The sequence below is a fragment of the Plecotus auritus genome (genome assembly GCF_963455305.1).
Source record: "Plecotus auritus genome assembly, chromosome: 10".
Classification (NCBI taxonomy): Eukaryota; Metazoa; Chordata; class Mammalia; order Chiroptera; family Vespertilionidae; genus Plecotus; species Plecotus auritus.
In genome coordinates, this window is record NC_137785.1 from 23093261 (window position 1) to 23116582 (window position 23322).

Consider the following 23322-nt stretch of genomic DNA (forward strand, 5'->3'; position numbering starts at 1 on the left):
GTTCTTACGAGATTGCTTTTATTATTGACAGAAATACTTAATGGATGTAAAGTCTTATAATATGTAGTAATATGTAGCTAGAATTAAAAATTTTTAATATATATACTGTGGAGCATACTTCCCATGTGGCCAGTGACCTGAGCAAGTCACCCAGTTATCTCAGCGTGTTCTTGTTACGGATATTTGATGACTTGGAAGGAACTGTTTCCCAGTTCCCACACTGAGTGTTCTGCAAATATCTGAAAAATTAATCGTGTAATGCTTTCTTTCTCTGTAACTAAAGCTAAGGATTTTCACCTATTGATAAAGGTTCTCAACTATCAGTAGAAGAGAGAGTTCCAAGACATTTTTATAGCGACTACAACACAAATTAATGTCCCAAAACAGACTCAGGAACTGCTGAATATTCATGAGTTAAATAGGCAGAGTGTTTGACATCCTGGAGCCTGTGGATTTTTTAAACTTACATTTATTAGCTTTATTATAAAAAATGCAATTGGGAAATGCTTTCTTAGTCTTCTTCTATAAGGAGAGGGTGATAATGATACGTACCCATTCTTTATCTTCAATGAGAATGCATCTTGATCTTTAATTCTTAATTAGTTTTTGCCAACTACCTTTTCCCATTACTCTCGTGATTTTAAGAGAAAAACATGAGTGTGTTCCATATGCCCATCTGTTTGTGTACATCATTGGTAATCTCAGGTGACTGTTATTTGCTGAGCCAGAGCTTTCCAGCTAGTACCGGATAAAGCGAAAGCTGGATTCGAGAGGGAGAGTTTTATTGCTATCATTTAGTGCATTTCTGCATCTATTCAGGCGTGCCTTTGCTCATAAATGCCCCCACCTCACTCCATCAAAGCTATGAAATGGAGTTTTGTGGCTATGAGTTCATGCTGGCATAAATATTAAAGTCTGTGTAATAATCACGTGGACTATTCCTGTGCTTTGTGCAGAGTTGCTTGTGGAGAACACAGCATCTGTTTCCTCATCAGAGGTTCACATTTGCCTTCCCTTGCTCAGGGCTGGACAGTGCTTCCCACACAGCTGTTCTTTGGTATTTAAGAGCCCAGCCACTCTATCCTTGCTGACCTCACCAGGCGACAGTGCCAGGACTTCCTGCAGGTGGTTGTTTGTTTTAATATTTGCAAGCATTTTTGCAGTCTGCAGTGAGGGAGCAAGACTTTAGCACTCAGCCTGGGGCTTGTAGCTCCCGGCCCCTGGCACCTCTATTTCCACATAGCAGCAGCAGCATTAGTGAAATGCATTTCTAAGTAGTGTCTCATTTCTGAAATGGGCTTTTTATCGGTTGGAGCTGCATGCAAGCAACAGAAATGAACTTTGGAAAGCATGCAAAAAACACAAAAGGTGTTAGAAGGCTATGCAGCAGCTTACAGAATCAAAGGAAACGCTGACAGGAAGGTGCCACAGCAGGGGGGACCTCAGTGGGGCCGGGGGTCAGGGCAGCAGCATGAAAATGCTGGGCTCCACTGTCCATCCAGGCGCAGAGGCAGATTTGAGAGTGATTTTGATGGCCTAGCCTGGTTCAGGGCCTTCCCCTTAGTAATAGGGGTGGGGTGTAGCAACCAGGATATTTTTACCAAAATGAAGGGAGAAGAAATGTGATGATGGGGCTTCGAGGGAAAGATGTCTTCTGCCCTCCCCTTTCCCAACTGTCATTGCTTTCCCTCCGTGTTTGATGAATGTTCTATCAGATGCTATGCAGTCTTTCACCAATATATACAACTTACCTTTAATATTGTCTGCTTGATAAAATCTTCCATTTTGATGAATTCAGTTTGTTTTCCATAGGCTGGGAAAACCTAGCCTTGCCCACTTTTTTAATGTACTTTATTTTTTTAGAATACTTTTAGATTAATAGCAAAATTGAGGAGGAGGTATAGAGATTTCCCATATACCTCCTGCTCCCACACATGCGTAGCCTCCACCACTATCAATGTCCCCCACCAGAGTGGTGCATTTGTACCACCAGTGAACCTATATTGATACTTCATTATCACCCAAAGTCCGTAGTTTACATTAGGGTTCACTCTTGGTGCTGTCCAGTCTATGAGTTTAGACCAGCAGTTGCCAACCTTTCGGACCTCAAGGACCACCAGTGGTCCACAGACCACTGGTTGGCGACTGCTCGTTTAACCAATCTATAAGGACATATATCCACCATACAGAGTATCATACAGAGTAATTTCACTCCCTAAAGATCCTCTCTGCTGTGCCTATTCATCCCTCCCCCAACCCCCACCTTTATACCTTGACCACCATTGATTTCCACTTTGTTCCCCTGTTGGCCTCTCTTATGATTCTTTACTTGGGTGGGACAGTCTTCCAGTCTTGCTCATTCTTTCCAGAATCAAAAACTCTTTGGAAATTGCTCAATTTTCAGACTGACATCATTGCCAGCAAAACTTTCTAAGACACCCAAAATAAAGACTTACACTGATGGCTTTCCTATAATCTTCTAACCTATGCTGGCTTCTTTCCCATTTTCTCCTATTATATATACTTTTTCCAACTCCTTACATCATGTTCAGTGGAAGAATTGGTCTGAATTGCCTACTTGATGATTACCAGCTATGAGAGTCCCAAGTCTTACCTTTCTTCTCGTCACCCAAAGCAGTCTCAAGCACCTGAGAAAGGGCCCAGCCTATCTTTCTGAAGGACTGTACCAGCCCATGAGAAAGAAACAGGAAATACTATTAAGTGAAAACCTACTGGAAGCCAAAGGCTGGGTCTTGGCATATATTTTCCCCTTTAAATCTCCTGGGGACACTATGTGGGTCTTTAACCTCTCAGTGTCTCAGTGCCTCCCTGTCTGTGAGGGTTAATAAAACACCTTCCTTTGGGGCTTTGGTGAGAAGTGAGGGAAATAGTTTAGGAAAATATAGGTCAATTAACCAGCTCCCCTGCATGCAAAGCCTGCCATTTCTCTGTAATTTCATCAAGGCAACTCTTTAAAACCTCACCGTGCAGGTCCACCAGACACCTTTCTATAAATTTTCATTCATAGAAACCCCATTCAGTCCCTGCTCTTCTCTACTTCCTCCCTATTGTAGAGACACTCAGGAGAGCCCATTGGAACTAACTCACCATTATCCTTGATGAAGTCACTTCATGCTGGTCCAGGCATTGGCTTCCAGAAGAATTAACCACTGTCTCATATGAATTCTGTTGACACAACTGTCTTAGTTTGGGCGGCCCCGAAGTAGACACCATGACAAGGATTTGGGTACAAGTGTCTACTTAGGAGGTGATCTCATAAAATACTTACAAGGGAATGGGAAGTGGGTCAGGGAAGAGAACGCAGCCAGTGCACTCTGCCTGGTCTAGCCAGCCACCACTGTGGGCAAAGGAGCCCAGCCCCACTGGGGGACCCCAGGAGCACATGGAGGTTTATTCCACCCAGAGCGAGGGAGCTGGAGTACTTGTATACAACTCCCATCAGTCATTGGTGAGAGTTTCTCCTTGGGGAGGTAATCCCCGGCACATCCAGCCTGCTGCACAGGTGGGCAAAGGGCTCTGGCTGCCAGAGCAAGGTCTCAGGCACAGAAAAGGAGGTGCCAGCATGAGAAACTAGCCTGATATGCATTGAAGGACTAAGGGTGCCAGGGCATTGTCAGCGTCTCCTAAAACTAACTTATCTCCTCTGGTTTCTGCCTCTTTTTAAGACAAAATAATAGTAAGAGACAAATGGTCATGAAATTCCACTGAGAAGACACACTTGACAGTGACATTCTGATTCCCAGATTTGTCAAGCTTTGCTCTCACTGACTTCCACGCCCCACGACAAGAGAGAATTTGGCTGATGAGTGCCAAACGTGGACTCCATGCAATCCCATACCTAGGGCCAGACAATTCTGGAAGATAAATCCCCAGGGCCTCGCAGCTGCCTCCTCTATCAAGCAAGGTCCTTGCATAATTTTCTCCCTGGCACACCTCCGCGGAGTGGATCATAACTGTGAGATGATTGGGCTCCAGCAGAGCGGTCCAGGGGGTGGAGGCACAAGCCTTTCTGACGCTGCCAGGCTTCACGTTTGCACCTGTATCGTTGGTAGCACCGTGTTTACATAACACCAGGGTTCTGTGCTCTGTTTATGGCTGCAGTGGTTGTTAAATACAGCCAGAAGTATAGGCTCAGTGGTGCACACTGGGTATGCTCAAACACTGTGAGGTATGGGTGGCCATGCTCTCCTGAGGCTCAGCCAAAGTCACCTGAAGGTCACAGCCACGGCCATCCAGACCAGCTTAACTTGGGATTGGCAGCCACCTCTGTCCTCTAAAACTCAGTGGATTAGATATTGGAGTTATGAGGTATCGTGTATCCTGTATCCAGCTCATGGAAGAACTCACCTGTTACACAACCAGCCACAGGAAAGCCTTCTCTTGCTCTTCGTAGCATTTAAATATAGTTTAGAGGGCAGAGAGAATGAGATGAGATGTGCTTCTTTAAAATATTTTTAAATAGATTGATTTATTCTCAGGAGGCTGCTGTGGGGGCTGAGATCCAAAGTGGCAGTGGCCTTCATTGCAATTTTTCTATAGTGGACAAGTTGGGAACTTTCTGTGCTGCACACCGTTACTGAACACCTGTCTGAGCAAGTGATTCTTGGTGGCTCTTCTATCATTATGTGTACCATCCTGTCTCTACCCTACAGTAGCTGTGATCTGCTGGGACCTGTAAGAAATACAACCCACAAACATGTTTTTATCAAAATTACTGATACTGAGAGTCAAGCAAGCAATCCAGGCTGTAAATGTTGTAAAATGTTGAAGAAATCCAGGGACTAAGATGGCCCAGGAGGGCTGGTCGCCAAGGGCAGGATTTGAATGGGACCATTATGGATAAGGAAAAGCTCATGTGAGAGGCAGGCCAGTGTTTTAGGCACATCCAGGGACAGCAGGGAAACCCATTTTGCCAGAGAAGAGGGATTGTGTGAGAAAGTGCAGGCTACACTCCGGAGCCAAGTTAAGTAAACTGGCCTCAGGGGAGGGTTGCACAGGAAAGAGCACTGAGGTCATGGAGCCTGTGAGAAAGCAAGGTACTTCCCCAGGGAAGAAAGAGGAAGACGTAGAACAGGGGTGAGTGTGAGTGTGAGTGTGCCACAGTGAGAGCTGCACAGAGCATCCAATCCCAGGTCCTATCGGCCACTTCCTTAGTGATGCAAACCTGTGCTGGCCACACCATCTCTCTGAGCGTACTTCCCTCCTCCTTGAGCTGAGAATCATAATCCCTGCCTCAAACAAGGATAGTTAAGATGATATGAAACACCATGTGTGCAGTGCCCAACCAGTGGGTGGTCATTATTACTTTTAGGGCGATGGTGTCCTGGAGCCGGCTCAGAGCAACTGGCAAGAGCCAGTTGTTACCCTTGCTTCCTCAACTCTGCATTCACTGACGTCATGACTAACTTGAAATTGGCCACAGTGGTAGTATTTACACCATGGAAATCGGCAAATGCTATGAATCTGGACTCTTTTTTTTTTTTTTTTTTCCTTCAAAACTGTGGTTGTTGAACCTTTACTCATGCACCTCCGGCAATAAAAAAGGAAAATAATAGCCAGATGTGAATGTTATTGAAAGAGGGAAGCCTAAAACTACAAACCTGCATAGATTGGCCCATGTGTCCTATAGCCCTACCCTTGTAAGGTGTTGTGTTTTTATCTTATACTTTGGATTTTGTCTGGCAGAGTCACTGCTTCCTATGTGCCTCTTGGCCCTCCTTCCAATGAGACTGAGAGAGGAGGGAAGTGGTGGGGAGTGTGTTTCAATGTCATCTTACTAAAAACATTTACTAATAAAAAGTTTAGTGTTCATATAGCAGCTGAAGATTTCTCCCAGCTTTTATTCAACAGCAACAGATTGAATTGTTGGCTTGATTTTACTACGCTGTGGCTCCACTGAGAGAGGCCAACTTCCTAAATCATGTGCCTGACAGGTGCCATATTTCTGAGCCCAGAGCCAAGTTGTGACCTTCTAGTTTCACAGTAACTAGAGCCAAGTGACATGCATAATAAAGGGAATACATAGAGCATTTTAAAAATATGGAACGAAAGCGAAATCAGATAGAGGTGTCAGTCTGAAACTGGTTACCAAAACTGAGGTGATCCATCTTTTTGCCTGTCTTATGGTGCTGATGAGAAAAATACGATGACTTTCACCTGGCAAAAGGATTTTGAAATATCTGGGCTTGAGAATCTACCCCACACTAAGGTCCATGCTCCACACAGGATTTAATCTTCACAACCACTATGACTAAGGTTTTAGTGTCTCCATTTTACATTGAGGAAAGCAAAAGCTGAAAAGGTTAGTACCTCTCTCAGTGACCCCTAGATTTTAAATGGCTGAGCCAGGATTTGAACTCAGGTCCATCTGACTGGCCTCTGTTCTACCCACTGTCCCCAAGACACTTCCCAGTTGTAGGATCTTCCCTAACTCATCAGCTCACATGGTTTCCTCTGCCTGAAATGTTCTCTCCACCATATCTCCATTTGACTGTCTCCATTTTTTTAAGATTTTTTTTATTGACTTTAGAAAGAGGGAGAGAGAGAGACATTGATGAGAGAGAGTAGCATCTATCAGATGACTCCTACATGCCCCCTACTGGGGATCGAGCCCACAACCCAGCATGTGCCCTGACTGGGAATCCAACCAGAGACCTCTCAGTGCATGGGACAGTGCCCAACCACTGAGCCACACTGTCCAGGGCTTGACTGTCTCCTTTTTGTTTAGGCCTCATCTGTCATGCTCTCTGAGACGCTTTCCTCAGTCACCTCTCACAAAAGAAGCCCTCCCCAACTCTGCCCACCTGTCACTTGTCACTTCTTATACCGTGGCCCAAAGTGATGGCTCAGAGCAGGGATCACTCTCTGAGGTTATTGTTTTACCTGTTTACATGTTGCTCATGATGTTGCTCCCTCTTCTAGAGCCTAAACTCTGATACATATGCACTATACACATAATAGCCATGCAATGAATACTGAAAGAATGGATGGATGGGTAGATCAATGGATGGATGGATGGATGGATGGATGGAAGGAAGGAAAGAAGGAGAGATGGATAGATGGGTGGATACATGGATGGATGCAATTGGATAAGCTCAAATTGGCCATGGTAGTTCAATTCTCTTACAACTATGTTGAAGCCCATCTCCTACAGTCCTCCTGGGAAGCTCTCCTGTGTCCTTTTCTTACCCTCCCCTACCAATCTGAGCAGTGCCAGCTGCCCCAAAGGAACCATATTAGTCACGGAGAAAGACCAGCTGGGACACAGGCTGCTAGCTGCACAGGGGCTATGTTGCAAACAGGGAAATTCCACGAGGATACCTGTCTGGGAGCTGCTCCCTTCAAGGCCTTTGGAGGAACTCTTATGTAACTTCTCAGCCTTTCTAACAGTTCCAGGCTCACCCTACCCTGGGACTCCCTTCTGGGGGCCCTCATTCACTGAACAAATGTGAATTGGCCCCTAATTCACAGGTATTGGAGATATTTACTCATCAAAATGTATATGACCTCTAGCATATAGACCTAGTCTAGAGATAAAGAGGTAGCTATATAAACCACACTTTCAATATAAAAGCTGTGATGAAAGTGACCTTAGGGTACAAAAAAGACAGTATGACAAGGACAGAGAGAGAAGCACATCTGTGTCTGCCTGTAAGAGTCAAGGAAGAAGAGATTGCCAAGCTGAGACCAGGGAAAGGATGTTCAAGCCCCGGAGATAAAATAGGCAAAGGCACAGACGTAAGATCTACTCATTCAACAACTGGGCCAACTGTGAAGGGTCTTGTGTAGGCTGCTATGAAATCCGAGCCTTGATCCGTAGGCAGTGGGGACACCTGATGGACTGACTCAGAAGGATGCTATGATCAGATCAGAATTTTAGAAAAAGTGCATTCAGACACAAGACAGACCTTAAGGCTTAAGGGAAGAGAGAAGAGGCTGACAGGCCACATAAGAGATGATGCTGGCCAGGACTAGAGCAGCAACGAAGAGAATTCAACAATGTGCAGAGAGCTAAGAAACACTGGTAGAGTCTAAATGATTTGGTGATTGATTAACTAGGCCTGGAGGGTAAAATGGAAGCTTCTTGGCCATCCTTGGCCCTCCTGCCCTTCCTGTTTATCTCCCTTAGATCTAATACACTAGACTCTACCCTTTGCTTGAGTGCCTCAATCTTGCAACTGCTTGGAGGAAATGACATAGCCCCAAATTTCAGCAAATCCCAGATACCTGTCCCTGGTCCAGCATCCAAAACCCTTGGGAGGTGTTAAAATCACAGAGATTTAGCCTCTACCTCGAGCCTAGCAAATCAAGAATTCCAATGTCAGAGCCTGGAGATCTGTACCTTTGAACTCTACAGGTACCATAGGGCCCACAGTCTGGGAAATACTAAATCAAGTCCCCACTATGTGGGGAGAAGGGTCAAGAGCCAAGTTATACCTCTGTCTCCACCCACTCCAAGCCAGCTCAGTGCTTCCCATAAAACTAGGTCCTGGTTGATCTTTTTCCCCCCTCCCCAGCACTCCCCAGCCTTCCTGCTGTAATTTGACAGTCAACCAATGGACATGCATATAAGCACAACCAATGGACACAAGACACTGGGGGGATGGGATGAGGATATGCAACAGGGGTTAGGGGAGGCTGGGGAAAGGTCAATGGGGAAAAAAAGGAGATATATGTACTACTTTATGTAATACTTTAAACAATAAAAAAAAAACACCAAAAAATAAAAACTATGTCCTGAGCCAACTAACTCATCATCTTACCTGCTCCCACCTTTTCATACAGGCACAGCAGTGTAATGTGCGCTGAGCACAGGCTGCCTGGTGATCTGGTGATACATCTAGACGAAGAAGGTGACCTAGAATGTACTAAAGCAAAGGCAGTAGTTTCCCTGCCCAGCATTGTCAGAAAATTAAATGACTAAAACTATAACAAAGCAATAGGCCAAACAGTCAAGTTTAGGAACAGCTTTAACAACTAATTTCTAATGAGAGCTTCAAACACTGATTTTTCCAGAGCAGAAAATCAAGTTGTGCTCGTTTATAACCCATCATCCACAATGAGTCGGAGGATATTTCTTTCTGTGTTGTCAGTTATCTTTCTGAGACCGTCAGAATACAAAGTAGGATGGTTGGGCCATAAATCAGCTCTTTGGGAGCTGATAAATGGTTATTGTACAAATCCTGCATTTGCATTGGACCTGGGGACATAAATCTAGTTCTCATGATCTTACTTTTTAAAAAATTGTCTCTCTGAAGTCAGAGCAAGCAATTTATAAAGGCATTCTTTCCTGGCTGTTTATTTTTTTCACCTTTAATGTCTGCCTTTTCACTTTCTGCATTTACACGGTATTGTAAAATGTCACACATCATGTAGAAAAAAACTGCCAGGACTTTGATTTGAATCTGCCTACCAGGAATAATTTTATAACTTTTTGCTCACCGATGAATAATGATCACTTTTGTGAAGACTGTCATAATTTACTAGACTTAGAAGGAACCTTAGAGACCATCATTGAACATGCCTTTTGTTTTATAGATAAGGAAACCGAGTCCAAGAGAGAAAGTAATATCACAGGCCAAGTTTGTGACAGAACCAGGGTTCTGTTTGCGTTTGGGAGAAATGAGGACCCTCAGTAGCATGAAGAAACAGCTGTAACCCTCATAGATAAGAATAAGGGAAGCATTCATTCATAGACAAGAGAAGTACTGATAGGAAAAGCCAAGCAGAGAACAAGGTGCTTGTTCACTCATTCATTCATTATTGACTGGACAAATATCGACCTTGGCCCATTCTGCTGCAGCCATTACAACTATGAATGAAGAACCTATAGATGAGACTCAGAGAGCCCTTTGTTTGGCTCAGCATATGTCAAGCAAGCAAAAATGAAACAGGTATTTTGATTTTGTTTCATTTTTGCCTGCTTGGCATATGCTGAGCCAAACAAAGGGCTCTCTGAGTCTCACCCATAGGGATACCTCTGTCATTTTGGGGTCTGTGCAGTCAATAGTAGGATATTCTGAAGAGCATCATAGGAAGGGTGTTTGGCTTTGGTTTGGTTTGGTTTGGTTTGGTTTTGCTTTAATAGCTTTGGAAACCATGGCAAACTCACTTCCCTGAAGATATTTTTCTTATATCTAACAGCTTTATTGAGAAATAATTTACACACCATTCAGTCTACTCATTTCAAATATATAATTCAATGATCTTTAGTATATTCACAGAGTTGTAAAACCATCACCACTCTCAATTTTAGAACGTTTTTGTCACTCTGAAAAGAAACCCTATCTCTTAGCCCTCACCTCCATTCAGGAACCGGGAAGAAGGCACCTGTTCTCATCCACCTGGTCCCACAAGTGTCCGTGAGTGGTGTGACTCAAGAAGGTTGGGTGACACCAGGCTGTGAGTGGTGTGTGTTGTGTGTGTGTGTGTATGTGTGTGTGTGTTGTGGAAACACATTTAATTTGAGTTCCTATGAAGTGAAAAATTCTTAGTGAACAGTTCAATAGCTCCTGCCAATATGTGCAAGGTAATTATTTTTAATGAGTGAACTAGTCTTGATAGAAACTATTTTAAGGCTTCTGCTGGAACAGGAATTCAAAGAGCTCATCTTAGTAATTTACTCATCAGTCACCAATGTTTACCAAATGCCAGTGGTTGCCTGGGGAGAAGCGAAAGCGAGATTAATAAGACACGTCTTCTTCAATGAACACTGTCCAGCTGAGGGAAAACACACAATTATGACATGTCATTTTGATTGCATATACATTTATGTATTAGATTAGGCCATATGAAATTGCTGGTATTTGATGGGTTTTAACGAGTGAAATGGCAACTTCATGATTCAACCTAATATTTATATAGTATTGCATTAGTTTGCTAGGGCTGCCATAACAAAATAACACTGACAGGGAGATTCAACAACAGAAATTTATTTCTCACAGTTCTGGAAGCTGGAAGTGTTCTTCCCAATTTGGTTTCTGGTGAGAGCTCTTTTCCTGGCTTAAGGATGGCCACCTTCTTCCTGTGTCCTCACATGGCCTTTCCACAGTGCGTGCACCTGGAGGGGAGAGAGAAAAAATAAGAGACAGTTACTCTCTGGTATCTCTTCTTTTTTTAAATATGTTTTTATTGATTTTTAGAGAGAGAGGAAGGTAGAGGGATAGAGAGATAGAAACATCAATGAGAGAGAAACATTGATTGGCTGCCTCCTGCAAGACCCCTACTGGGGACCGAGCCCACAACCCGGACATGTGCCCTGACAAGGAATGGAAGAGGTGACCTCTTGGTACATTGGTTGACACTCAACCACTGAGAAACACCAGCTGGGCTGTGTCTCTTCTTATAAAGATACTAACTTTATCCCCATCCTTATGACCTCATTTAACCTTTATTATTTCCTTGGAGGACTCATTTCCAAATATAGCCACACTGGGAATTGGGGCTTCCACATATGAACTGGGGTGAGGGAACACACAAACATTCAATTTATAATAAGGATGTAATAACCATATTACATTATATACTACATATCATGTAATACAAATATATTTTTAGTGTACATACACACATACATGCCCAACATATATCTGGTATTTTATACCATACTAGAGGCTCAGTGCATGAATTTGTGCACGGGTAGGGTCCCTCCATGTGGCCTCTGGGGATTGGGCTGAAACCAGCAGTCCAACACCGCCTGCCGCTCCTGCCTGCTGCTCCCACTCATCCTGGCCCCGCTCCGCCTGCCTTGGGCTTGCACCCAGTCAGTCCTGATCAGGAGAGGCTAGCGCCTCCATAGCTGTGCTCACCAGCTGTGAGCCCTGCTTCTGGTGCCCATCCCAAGGAGGGATAGGGGGGGCAGGATGCAATATGCCTTCCGGGTGGGTAATGGGACTCCCTTGCTGGCCTGGGATCTGGATCCCTCCAGCTGATGTTTGCACCGGTTGTCGGGAGCCACCTGGCGGCCACTTTTATATCGTTTCTTCCTTGCGAAGCATCTAGGGAGGTGAAGTGACCACGGTGCCTGAGGCTGACTTTCAGGAGGCCGGCAACACTGTCAGAATTGTGCTGGCAGCACCAGTCCGTTGGTGCCTGGCATGTTCTCTGGAGATTTGACCTGCAGGACTACTGAGGGAGTGAGTGGCTGCCTCAGGGCTGGTGGGCCTCCGGGATGGGTCTGTCAGCTGAGTGGTGCTCCCGCTGTGGGAGCACACTGACCACCAGGAGGCAGCTCCTGTGTTTAGCACCTGCCCTCTGGTGGTCAGTGTGTGTCATAGTGACTGGTCATTGGGTTGTTCCATTGCTTAGGCTTTTATATATATAGATACCACACACACGCACATTTTAGATATAGATATAGATATAGATATAGATATGTATATATATTGTATATACATATGTTTTGGGATTGTTGTTTTTTTGCTCATTTATTTTCCTGTCTGTTGACCCGTCCTTGACTAAGGCTATGATGGACCAGACATGTGACTAGTCACTGCCTATAAGAGCAGAGGAAGACAGTTCCTCCCCTGGGCACTCACCACCTCCTACGCAAAGTTCAGTATCAGCTGATAAATGCCGTTGGTGAAGGGAAGTCTCAGGAAGGGAGGGAGCTTTCTGCCTTCTCACTGCAATCTCCCCAGATCCCTGCAGAGCACTGGGCACAGAGCAGGAATTCAAAAACTATGCCTTAAGTGAGTGTATGAAATCGACACCCAGGGCTGAGAATGTGTGGTTCTATGTGCTCTGTGGTGGGAAATAACCTGCCAACTCGCTCCCACAGAGTAACCAGGGAATCACCTGTTTTGGAGATGGCTTCTGTAGACTGTGAGTGATGTCAAGGACACTGTAAATGTGTCCCAGGGGCCGTCTCTCCATTTGAAGCCCGGACTCTCCTGGCTCCCACGCACTGGCCTCTGTAAGCAACAGTGTCTGAGAGCACTCGCTGGTTGGACTCCACCAGAGGGAGAAGGCCCAGCACCTGAGCTGAGCACGGCTGCCTGTAAGACCCTCCCCATGGCAGCTTGCCATGATCACTGACCTTCACGGCACAGTGTGAGGCTCAGCCATCCATCTCACTGCAGGCCCTGTGGCAGCTGGCCGCCTTTATCGACTTCTCAAAAGCACCAATACGCTTTCGATCTGAGCTGGGCTCACAGACTCAGGTGCTGGAGCAAAGGCCATGGCATGTCAATTAATCACCCAATAAAAATAAACTCGGAGAACAAATGCGGAGGGATTGATTAACTCTCCCATGCTGGTCTTCAGACATCCCACTCTGCTCTCCCAATGGGCATGTTTCTTCAAGACAACCCACCCTAGGAAACCATGCACCTGGCTCAGACACACCACGCTTACGTGGACAAAAGCTGAACTTGACCTATAAACTGTACCACACTGAGACCTGGTCAAAGAGGTCCCTGACCTGAGCCACATGCTGTGGAGGCCTTGCCCATCCCAAATTCTGAAACACCAAGACAATTTCACTTTATATTAGTTTGAGGTTTAGCCTTGTAATAAAGTGTTATTAAAATTTGGTGATCAACTGACCAAATGGGAATAATGGGCAGGTGATGACCGCTTGAGCCAGAGGACATTGGGCTAAGAGTATGCACATGCGTGCAGGGCAAAGAAGAAATTCAGGCCTCTTCCTGGAAATCAGAGAAAGAGAGGCTGCTTTTGTTTAAAGTTGGTCACCCCAAGTCTCCCAAAGTGGGTGTCTAGGGAGCCCAGGCCCCTGGACACTGCTGTCTGGCCCACTTGTTGCTCATGTGATGACATTCTGGGAGACCCTGTCCCTGGAAACCCTGCCTCACTCACAGCCTCTGCCCTGGCCTGGCCCCGCATACAGGCTGGCAGGAGGAAGGCTGGCCAAGGGAGAGAACCCAGTTAGCCTCTGTGGGGATGGGAGGGTGATCCTGGGGAGCAGGCTGCAGGGTCCTGGCTGGCATGGAGCTGGGGCAAATCTTGACTGAAATTCTTAGCTAATTAGATCAATGGTATGTGGGCCTTCCATAACTGCCCCCGCCCTGGGCCCTGGAGGTGATAAAGATGAGCAGCTACTGAAAATTCTCCCCATCACTAAAGGGACATTAACATGAAAATATCCTGAAGCAAGCCTGATTAGAAATGCACAAAAACCAAAGGGGCTTGTTCCAGAGCAAAGGGGAGGCTGGTGCTGAGGACTTGCCTTTAGTTTTAACTATTTACAAACATGTTGAGATTTTCCAGGAAAAAGTGGCAGGTTCTCTAGAGTTGGAATTAGCAGGTATTTTTTTTCCTCCTGAGAATGTTTTATAGCCCATAGTGAGTCGAGGTCTTCAGCGTCCTAGGTGGAGGCATATGGGCCTGAAGTGATTTCCTAGGAACCGTCTCATCACGAGGGCTCAGAACCCCCAAAGTCCTGCCTCCACGCCTTTGGTCCAGCTCATGAACTCCAAACCATGAATCTTCAAGGGCAGGGACCACACAGCCCTCCTCTAAAGAAGATAGGGAGAGAAAAGTGGGAACTACCGTCTAACTCAAAACCAAGAAAAAGATTTGATTAAGATCTTATTTTGGAAAGAATATGATGAAAATAATTTTGTTTTAACATAAGCTAATCTTGAGTGGAACACAGATGAACCATGATTATTTGCTTTTGACGGAACTTTTCCAGCCACATCCCATGATGTACTCACTACCCTCCACACCCAGGTTGGGCAGCACAGTCATCAAGAGGTGTCCTGCCAAGCCATTCCAGGGCTAAGCTGTTGTCCAAAGGGCCTCTCCTGACCCTTCACTCCTCAAATCGACTCCTTTCTGAGGCTCCTGTAAGCTTACTCTGCTCTCTTTCCTTCCGCCTGGCATTGAAAGACCCCCGGAGGGAGACCCTCACTCTGTCCCACGGATCGACGGCGACCCCAATCAACCGCAGGAGGCGTCACCTGATGCAAACAGCAAGAGGATTTATTCCAGCGCGCTGGGGCTCGACTCGTAACTCACACTAGAGCAGCGAAGACGAGCCCCGAGCAGAAAATTTTACAGGCTTATAAAGGCAAAAAATCACACATTGGGAGGGGTCACACATGTGAGGGAGGAAGAGAGGACAAAGCCGCCGGGAAATTCCAACAGGGCTCGTTAATAACATGTTTAATGACAGGGCTTAAGTTTTCAGTCAACAGTCCCATCTGGTAATCTCATATCTTATCTGTCAGAGCACTATTTGCTCTGTCTGGGGCTGTTTCCTGGGACAGCTTTAAGGGTCTCGTTCCCATTGTCAGAGCATTATTTGCTCTGTCTGCTCTTTACTCGGGGCTTGAAAAAGAAAAAATGTTTTATTCTTTCAGCATCTCTCTGCTGCATCCTTATTGTCCGGGTTGACTTAGGTCCCTGCCCTGGTCCAACATCCTGGCACCTTGCATCTTTCGGGAGATTAGCAGCTGTACTCTCTGCTGCATTTGTGTCGTATTTGGAGGGTTCTGGTCACTGAGAGGCCGCCTCACTAAGCCTGCCCACCAGGATGGAGCAGGGTGGTATGTTGGAGACAATTATAGACGTGGCCAGGAATCCACTCATGACGTCGCCAGGGCACCGGTCAAGCCGTCCTTGCAGGTCTTGTTCATATTTGCATTCTCGGACCCAGGAGCACAGTGAACGGATGGGCAAAAAGCCTCACACCAAGGAAAGCTTACGTCTTCCATCTCGTACCAAGTTCCAAGTCATCCCCCTGTTCATTTCTGGGTGTGGTTTCCAGTGCTTGGAAAAACCACCAACGTAGATATGCAGATGGGAAACTTAACCCTGACCCTGACAGTGCCCATAAGAGGAGCCAGGCTTGATCACTAATGATGAAATTAATGACAGTGCGCATGAACAATGGAAACCATCTTGTGGTTGCATCTTTAAAGCATCTGTTTAATGCTTCCAGCAACACTGAAGTGGTAACATGTTTTCGTCTGGAATTGACAAGTACTCTCGTGGGTGTGAGAGAGCGGAGAGTTTCTGAAGTCCCAGCCTGTCATTCAAAGAGCCACATTTTAGTCACTTTATCAAGGTCCCAATTTCCCGACTTTTCTGACAGTGTTAAATTTGGGCTTTGCACATTGAATCTATGTTTCAGTTTTCTCTCTATTTCCTTGGGATCAATTTTGCCAGAAGCAACAATGAGAGGACCTGTGAAGACATTTATAAGCAGCCTGAGGCTGTGGCTTCCTTTCCTTAGTACCTGCTGCATTTGCACGGGTTTCACAGGCAGGGTGAACGGCTTCCTAAGTCATCTTGGGAAATGATTTAGCAAAACGGGGATGAAACCCCAACTAGAAAGAACCTGGTCAGGGCCACGTCCTGCCGCAGGCACACCAAGGTCCTACGGCAGCAGCAGCCGTTGTAGGGAGCCCTGAGGTAAATTTTGGCAAAGGATTAATGGCCTCAAAAAAGAGAGCAGGCATGACCTTTGCTGGGAAAAGCGAGAAGCCGACTCGCCTTGCCTGGAACGGGGTGGGAGTGTGTTTGGGGATGATGTGTAAGGTCGCCCTGGCAAGTAGCTGGTGCCTTGGGAATGGCAAGTCCCTCTGCTCTCCAGGGAGGGCTCAGTCTGTGCAGGGCTCGCAGCTGAGGCGCGGGTTAGGCTGACAGGAAAGGGTTTTTCTGCAGGCACATCCCCGATTCATAATGCTCACTACTGTCAGCTGCACCTTCGCTGGGGCCCACCACTTTCTCTGCACTAGCAAAAGCAGAAAGTGACTGAGTGACTATTTTTTAGAGTAAATCATTCTCAGACCTCAGTTATTCTTTATATCTTTATCAAACTGAGTCATTTGTTCCAGGGAAAGTCTCTTAAGTTGGACTTAAATGTTGTGAATATGAGCCTTCCAATAAAAAAACAGCTTACACCAATATTATTTGAGAATTTCTAATGATAAAGAATTTCTAAATTCATATACATGTGCTATATGGTGTTAAACCTTGCTCAAATATGTATGATTTTTTGTAAACAGAAATATGATTTTAAGGAAAAGTTAATAGTTTGAGAGGGGGTTAGGAAATGTTACCATTCTGTAGATTCCAAACATTTGTTCCTGAATTATCCCCATAAGGCAGGGGTGGGGAACCTTTTTTCTGCAAGGGCCATTTGGATATTTAAAACATCATTCACATGACATACAAAATTATCAACTTAAAAATTAGCCTGCTATATTTGCTCAAACACATTAACTCAACCCTACTGCCTTTGCGGGGCCAGACCAAATGATTTTGCGGGCCTTATGGCCCGAGGGCGGGGCGTTCCCCACCCCTGTCCTAAGAAAAACTCAGCCACGGGATCTAGCCCCAGGGTTTCAGCTCCAAGCGTCATCATTATGGGTAGAATGAGGACCCCAAGCTTTGGGGAATCAGAACCCCTGGAGAACCTGGTGAAAATGAAAAGGCCCTATCATATTCAACAAGCCTGGAGAATGCCAGAATTGGAGAAGCGATAGTACAGAAAAATTACAACCCTTGTGGGCTCCTTCCAAGGCCAACAAAAAATGCAGGCTATGTTTAGGAGACAGAGATCTGCACTGAAACCACAGTTCTATTTAAAAGCTGTATGATGTGGGTAAGCTACTGGTCCACTCTGAACCTTTGTCTCCTCATCTGTAAAATGGGGGTGATAAGATCTACCTCCCTGGCTGGTGGGCTGATGACACCCAATAATGTACATACATTGTGTGGCACTTCCTTGGCAATCAATGAATGTGTGCTTCCAGTTCTAGATACATCAACAGAAAGTAAATACTAAAAATATTAAAAACTTTCCCTGTACAAGATGTGTTATGTGAGGGAAACTGCCTTCACAATTCTAATCATAAGTGTAATTAAATAACCATTTAGGCAGTTACTAATTACTAATCCTCTCTCCCTGCTCCAGTGTAAGTTTCAACAAAGCAGGGAATCCAGTGTTGCGTGCCCAGCACAGCACGCAGTGCCTGGCCCAGAGACACTCAGTAAACATTTGTACAAAATGAGTGAGTGAACAGTATGCTCACATTAAGAACATGCCTGTGTGCACATATGTATCTACACATAAGCTAGAAGGCTATAAATTAAAACTCTAATAGTGCTTTTTTCTCTATTCCCTTAATTTTCTACAATGAACACGGGACACCTAATCAGTGTGTCCTTAAGTAAACGTGAGAGGGTTGAAGCCAGCTACCACCTTGCCTAACAGAACATGTTCCATCGTGATTTCCAGCTTCCTCAAGGGTTTTGACATGTGTTCCCTAGAATTAAAATGGTTTTAGGAGAAACAAGAACTGAATGATTTCCCAAAATAAGTCGAATTTCTTTTGACCCACCACCTTCTTCATTAAGACCATGGACCCTGTACTCAGAAAAGAGTTAAGACAGCAGGCCAGAGACTGAAGTCCCAGAAAGGCCTGCTTGCAAGGTTGGTCCTTGGCTGACATCTGGGAACCTGGGTCTCAGGAGGGTCCTACCACTCTACCTGATACGAGTGGCTCCCTGGGCCTAAGGTGGTGTACAAACAAATGTGGTTTATGCTGAACACCTGCTTTCCTTCTGCAAGTCAGGAATTTTGCCACATGCTAGGCAGAGGGTGCCTGCATGGCCAGCCTCCAACAAAAACATGGACACTGAGTCTCTAATAAGTTTCACTGGTGGACAGCACTTTACATGTGTCATCATAACTCATTTCTGGGGAAGTTCAGCACATCCTGGGGGCCTCCACTGGGAGGGGACTCTGGAACCTGGTGCCTGGTTGCCCCAGACTTCACCCAACGCTATTCCTGTGCTGATCTTGCTCTGCGTCCTCTATGATAATAATTCCCAGCCATGAGGATAGACATCCTGAGTCCTGTAGGTCCTCCTAGCAAGTCCCTGACCCCAGGGTGGTCTTTGGGACCCCTGACACATGGGCTCACCTGACTAACCCTTGTTGACAGCATGTAAGAAGCATGAGCCATGGAAGGGAGGTCTGCAGCAGCATCTGGGTGAGAGTCTGGCTGTGACAAAAGAGAAAGACGGTACAGTGGCCCTTTTGAGAGAGAGGGCCATCCAGGAGGAAGGGATGGATGGGCACCTCAGGACAAAATTCTTTAGAATTCTGGGTCATCCAGGATATGAGTCATTCAAAGCCTGTGGAAGAAGGCTTGTACTTTCAGTCACTCACCCATCCATTCATTCGACAAGTGAGCCCCTATTCAGTGTGGTCCAGGCCCTGTCCAGGCACCAGCATGGAGGGCTGATGAAGAGATGAGGTGACTGTCCCAGGGAGCTCGCATTCTAAGTCAGAAAGCAGCCAGGGTTGGAGGCAGACTTCAGACAGGCCCATCCACAATGTCTCCGTGGGGGACATAGAGCCCAGTGTTGGGGCTGAGATCTCGATGGTGATAAGGCACATGAGGAAATCTAAGGAGACAAGTGGGAAATCTGTGAGTCAAGTGAGAAAGACTTGAGACTAGAACAAATTTGCTATTTTGAAGGAACAAAAGGAAGGCCCATGTGTCTAGAGCTTAGGGAAGGTGAGGAAAGAGGCAGAGAATGAGGGTGGAGAGATAGGCACGGCCTTGGAGACCATGGCCAGGAGCTTGGATTTATTCTATACCCAAGGAGAATTCTATGCAGGGACTCACACAATATGACATCAAATTGAAAACGATGAGGCTGGTTGCTCTTTGGAGAATGGAGGGTGATCAGTAGAACAAAAGCAAAGAGTCGGGTGCCGTGCAGAGGTCCAAACAAAAGATGATCCCTAGTGGTCTCGCCTCTTACTTCCTACAACAGATCGGAGATAATGGCTTACAGCAGCCCTACTGGATCCATTGCAGGGGTGGAAGGTATCTCCTTAGACATAGTGTGCTTCGCTTATTTTCATAATAGGAGTCAGAGTGTCTGGAGGGAACCAACCCAGCCGTGGTGCGTGTGCCTTCGTGAGATGGCAGCTGCCGTGAGAATGTTGGTCGGAATTGTGATCTAGTAGAGCTTCATGCAGAGGACCACCAGGGGCTCTGATGCCAGGGGGTAGGGGGTGTCCAGGGAAGGGTATAGAGGTGTCAATAGCTCCTCCCCGGTCTCCAGCTGTTACTGAGCCACAGAAGGTCATAGCCCCACACTAGGCGAGGCCAGATCTATCCTCATCTTCCCCACCCTAGGAGGTCCTCCTCGGGCCACTCTCCGGACAGCTCTTCCTGTCCACGTCTACTGGTTGTGGCATCTCCGCATCCCTAGGAAGTCCTTCCTGTGACTAAGACTGCTTTCTTGCGCGCTGGCTCCCCAGGAGAAGGAAAGAACGCAGTGTCTGGCGTCTCCATGGGCCCTGTGATGGGCGGTGGCATCTACTGGAACTGGGATTCAGGAATTCGCTGGCCCTCCAGTCTCTGCTGTATTTCTGTCAGAAGATTTGGAACGTGCCCTTTCCTTTATACTCAGAGCCACCACATGCACTATGTGAAACCAGTGTATGTCCTTCCCCTGAGAACTCTATAACTTCCTAGTTCTGTGTTTAAGTAAAGTGGTTGATGGGAGTCAGTCATGCAGGTATTCCATCTAACACAGGGGCCGCTGGGCTGGATTAATGGGGAGCTGAGAGGCGCCTGCTGTTTCCTCTCTCCCAGGTGTTGCAGGGCCGTTTGCTTCCTGAGCAGGACGAGGAAGTCCCTCCGCACTTCCCTTTCCTTCATTTTCATGGTCCAGGCTCTCACAGTCTGTCCCATGCTCACTGACTCCTCGCTGAGAATGAGCTGCAGTGAGGCTCCTGTGTTGGTCCCAGAAACCAACCCTCCCTATGATATCAGCCAGGATATTTCTGATGGTCCCCAATTAGTGTTTGCTGTAGACCAGCTTCCGTTGCTGTGGCATGTCTGCGGAGCCCTGGGATCCTGGAGGCTTCCTCTGATACACCCCCCGCAAACCAAATCTGCTCCCCAGGTAGTTCATGCTACCAGTTTGTGAACAAACACCTAGACCTCTGTGTGCATTTACATATATTCTAACATGCCCCAAGGTCAAAAGGCACCACAAAGATCACAAAGATATCCGTTTCCCCCTCCCCCAAACGGACAATGAGTCAACCGTTTATTGACAGGTGTAGCTTTCCCAAACAACTGAGCATGCCACTTACATCAAACAATAACTTTCCAAACCTTTTATAATTATCTGTAAAATCTATCTGGATGCATAGATAAATCGATTGCTAGATCTCTGGCTAATATATATTAGGTATATATTAGATATCTATATCTATATATATCTGTAACTGGCCCATTTTCAGTGCTCTTTTATATGGCATTGATCCATTTGGCTATTCCTGTACTAATTGCACTGTATTACTTTGTAACATTTTTAATCTAAAATAAAAGGAAGGCTGTACTGACCCATATGGTTTGTGTATCAATGCTGAACAAACATGGATCCCCACAGCGCAGAGCGTGAACCCAAGAAGCTTGCAGAAGGGCCGTGTCAAGCCTTTGAGTCTCCTCCTCCTCCCACCAGGACCAGGGCCCGTGAGGGCTGAGCCGCAGCCGCTGCTCTGCAAGTTCTTCCCAGTCAACACCTGCCTGCCTCTCTCCTGAGAGCTCCCTTCCTGCTCTGCTGGGGCCTGCTGACAGTAACCCCGCTTCCCAGGAGGGTGCAGGGCCCGAGCATGTGGTTGGGTGCCCCATCCCCACACCCCACACTGCCTGATCCCGCTAATGAGCCTGCCTGGCATCTCCTGGCTGACACTTGGGAGCTGCTGAGCTTTGGCGAGCACTCAAGCAGCTCCTGTGTAGCTATATTACAGACTGAAAGGAGTCCTGTTTTAATTTGGCTTTTCTTCCCCAATAACAAGCAAAGTTCACATTACAGATAAATTGCCCGGAAATTCCAATTTAATAAGGCATATGCATTTTTCAAGCCCAGAAGCACAGAAAACAACTCACACGCTGGTATTTTTACACCGAAAGGTTTATTAAAAAGACAGCTCTGAAAATGTCAGAAGTTTACACAGAGAGCCAGGCCAGTTGGTCAAAAGGGCAGATCTGACAGCAGGGCCCACAGGCCAGGCAGCGGAGGAGCAGGTTGGCTGGAGGCCGTGAGCTGCTCTCCCTTTTGGGGAGAAAGCTCCGAGGCTGGGGAGGGTGACCCCCACATTTAGAGTCATCCACCCAGCTCTTCATTTGGACTGTGTGGACACGGTGTCACCAGCACTGGACACCTGGGAGTGCTCAGCTAACTCCACGGCCCTGTCCTCTCTCCGTGGCTGGGATTCTGGTAGGACCAGCACGCGGGCATCAAGGCCTCCGATGGGAAGAGGCACCAAATAAAATAACAGAGGGAAACAAAATTGAAGGGCCCTATGGAAACACAAATAACACAGCAATGGATGCCTGATTGTTTGTTAAGGAAGAAAACAGTGAGATGCTGGCCTGTGATCCTCCCTCCCCCTGCCCCGCATTGATTTCATGGGGAATGTGATGCACACAGGCCTGACCCACTGTGCACTGCTGTTAGGGGACAGCTCCCAAGGTCACGCCCCAGCCTTGAACTGCATATAACAATGCCTTTCACAGGAGAAGAAGCAAACATGTTCATTGGGCTGTAAAACCGCAGCATTACAAGACCAAAACATGACAGAGGGAGAAACAAAGAGCATTGTTTCATTGCCAACGTGAAAAGCTCTATTATTTCTGTTTTCATTTATATTCTAAACTCTGAGTTGAGAAATCAGAGAATAAATTATGGTCTGTTTAAATTTTTCATTATTTCAAATATGTTTAACCACCACAAACCACTCCTAGATCAAGGGTGAACTTGCTACCTGTAAGATGGGAAACAAATGTTACCTTTCTTTGCATTTTCTGTTTCTGTGATTGTTGCAACAGAAAGAGAAAGGATGTACCGTACTAACATTTGCAAGGCAGCTACCATGTGCAGGCATTCATCTTGGCCCTGGGGATGCAGAATAGCCAACACCTGGCCCTGGGCATAAGTAACACACTGTATCCTGGTTAAGATCCACGCACGCTTGGAATCTGGCACACCGGTCCTGAATTCCAGCTTTGCCACTTCTTAGTTGCGCCGCTTTTGGCAAGTTGCTAAGCCTCTCTGAATCTTGGTTATCTTATCTTTAAAACAGGGATGATGCCAACTTTATTTGATGGGTTATGAACCACAAAAATAAATGTGATGCTAAATTATTTAGCACAAAACCAGGCACAATAGGCAGGCAGTAGTTCAGCCAACTCTACCTCTTCCTGACGTCAAGAAGCTCAGAGAATGACCTAGTTGGTTTGGCTCAGTGGATAGAGCGTTGGCCTGCAAACCAAAGGGTCCCGGGTTCGATTGCGT

At 46.2% G+C, this 23322-nt stretch overlaps 1 protein-coding gene across 3 annotated transcripts in view; it reads left to right on the forward strand.

Annotated features, from left to right (window-relative positions):
• Positions 1–23322, forward strand: part of CDH13 (cadherin 13) — a gene marked incomplete at its 3' end in the record, with an annotated part of 1096460 nt that overhangs the window by 1041865 nt on the left and 31273 nt on the right. The gene's annotated exons all lie outside the window — the stretch shown is intronic.